This window comes from Anas platyrhynchos, chromosome 23, assembly GCF_047663525.1.
Source record: "Anas platyrhynchos isolate ZD024472 breed Pekin duck chromosome 23, IASCAAS_PekinDuck_T2T, whole genome shotgun sequence".
Lineage (NCBI taxonomy): Eukaryota > Metazoa > Chordata > Aves > Anseriformes > Anatidae > Anas > Anas platyrhynchos.
In genome coordinates this window covers 581,834-584,323 of record NC_092609.1, presented here as the reverse complement: position 1 = coordinate 584,323, position 2,490 = coordinate 581,834, and positions in this window count along the sequence as shown.

Here is a 2,490-nt window from a genome sequence, read left to right as displayed (position 1 = left end):
GCTTTCTGGGTGATCGTAAGGTTGGTGAGGGGGCTGGGGAGACAGACAGTGGCTCAATCTTCTAGGCAGAGCCTGATTCTGCCTCATTTGTGTGATAATTCGTTCGGTTTCAAATAAGCCTGATTATCGCCTGTTCCTGAGCTGGGTGTCCACAGACTGAACCTGAGACCTGCAACACCTCCGAGCACCCCGTGGTCTGCTCCACACCATTCACTCGCACACCAGCGCGGTGCTGGCAGCACGCAGGGGTCTGAGCCTGGGGCAGCAGGGAGGGGGGCACCGGCTTTCATCCCTGGGCTGACCAAAGCAAAGCCCAATCCCCTGGTGCCAGGTCTGGCCACCACCACCAGCCCCCCGGTGCTGTGCCCCGCTTCTTGCCCTGGGTGGCCTCTGCCCTTGAGGCACCGCGTCCCCTCCTCCGGCTCAGGTGGCATTAGCCAGGGGCTGCAGTAAGTGTGTTATCCTCAGCCCATTGATCCAATCACCCAAGCAGATTAACTGTAAGACCTCGGGACAAAGCAGAGGCTACGCTACCTGCGCTGCGCACTGCTGAAAATGCCCACCCTGAAGACCCTCCTGGCCCTGGCCCTTGTCTCGTCCCTGGCTGGAGAAAGTAAGTGTCCTCCCCGGGCGGGAGGATGGGCTGTCGCTGCTTGCTGCTTGCTGGCTGCCTCCAGCCTGCTGCCAGCTCCGGGCTCTTGCTGTGCCTCCTGTCCTTGCAGAAGAGCTGCTTTGGGGGGTTCGGTCCCTTCCCTTGGCCAGGACAGTGCCGGAGTACCCTGCCCTGTGCCTTCTGCTGTGCTTGTGCGGGCGGCGGGGGTGAGCAGGGATGCTGGGCTCCAGCCTGGTGGGAGCCGAGGTGGTTCCCAAGGAACAGCAGCTTCTGACCTGCTGGGTTCCTCAAAGGCAGAACGGCACGGAGCCATCCCAAAAGGCAGGGAGGTGGTCGCGCTGCTCCGAGCACGGTCACAGTGTGCGGTCAGGTCGTGGTGATAGATGGTACAGGATCTTTGTACCAAGGGGAGAACGAAACCCAGCTGTGGTTTTAGCTGACGGTAAATTAAAGGCTGCACGGGGCTGAGAAAACCAAGCAGTGCCGCAGTGGAAATCCGTGCTCAGCGTGCGTTAACGGCAGGCGCTTACCGGCATTCGGCCCCGTTCAGCCTCAGGTCCCTGAGACATCATTTTTCTCCTTTTCCACCAAACACAGGAGCTCAGAGCTCCTGCAGAATGAAATGTGCTGACCACGCAGCTGGGACCTGCTTGCCACGAGAGGGCTCTGTGCATCCAGGAAAGCAAATACAAAACTGAATCTCAACAGGAGCAGTAATTTAACCACTGCTATCAAAATCAAGTGATTGTCATAATTTCCTGGTTGGGGTGGGAGCAGGTTGTTCAGGTGTCCTTGGGGGTTCTCTGTCTGCAGATATTTAAAACAGTGACGATATTTAAAGTCTCTTTCTGTCACAACGTGATAGTGACACTTTCACGTTTACTCAGCTGGTTCCTAAGCTGAGCTGGAACCAGTGTGCATTTTCCTCTCCTGCAGGGTCAAACAGTTCTCATGGCTGTCATCAGCTCTGACACACGGGGAGCCTGCAGAGGCAGGGGCTGGTTGTCCCCTCGCGTGCCTCTGGCTGGGAGCTGGCTCTGCCTTTGACACCTTGCTGCCGCGCTTGTCCCTCCGAACATTTTGGGGGCAGGATCTGTGCAACAGGTTCCGGGGGGGAGCTGCTTTATAGATGCACAAATGCACAAAACTGCCTCCGTAGTTTAGAGGAATCCGCCCCCTGCAAATGCTTATTAAAAAGAAATTCAGTGTAAAAACACAAAGATTGAGCTTCTTCATCGCTTTGAGTTGCACTTGGGCAAGCACTGCACGCGTTTTGTGGACAGTAGAGCCCCCCGAAGCCCACCCACCCTGGCCCTGGCTCCCCCAGCTCTGGCACCGCCTCACCGCTGCTCCCCCCTCGCACAGGTGCAGCGCTGAAATGCCACAAATGCGTCGCGTCCAACGAGAACGACTGCAACAAGCAGGGCTCCCACAGCTGCCCCCAGTACGCGGACGCCTGCTCCACGATCACTGCGCCGAGTAAGTCCCTGCCACTGATACCCCGCTGCGGTTTGGCCCCAGCCGTGCCGGAGGGGTGTGCTCCTCCTCACCGGGGCTGCTCCCCTTCCATGGCCATTTCACGCAGCATTGGGAGCTGCTGAGCCACCTCAGCTGCCAACCTGCCCAAAAGTTTGGGAGGTGGAGGAAGGGAAGGACGGAGTCAGCAGGGCAGGACGGCATCCCAGCGGCCCTGAAGGAGCCCGGGGCTGTGGGAGGGGTGGCTGGGGAGAGGGGGGGGATGCCTGGGGCTGGCTGCCCCTCGGACCCTTGAGGCAGGGATGAGCCCCCAGTTTTGTGTCTCTGGGAACAGGCTCTTGGTCTGAGATAACTGCACTTTTCTGGCGTAAGGGAAACGCCCCAGCAGTGTGCTAACACCC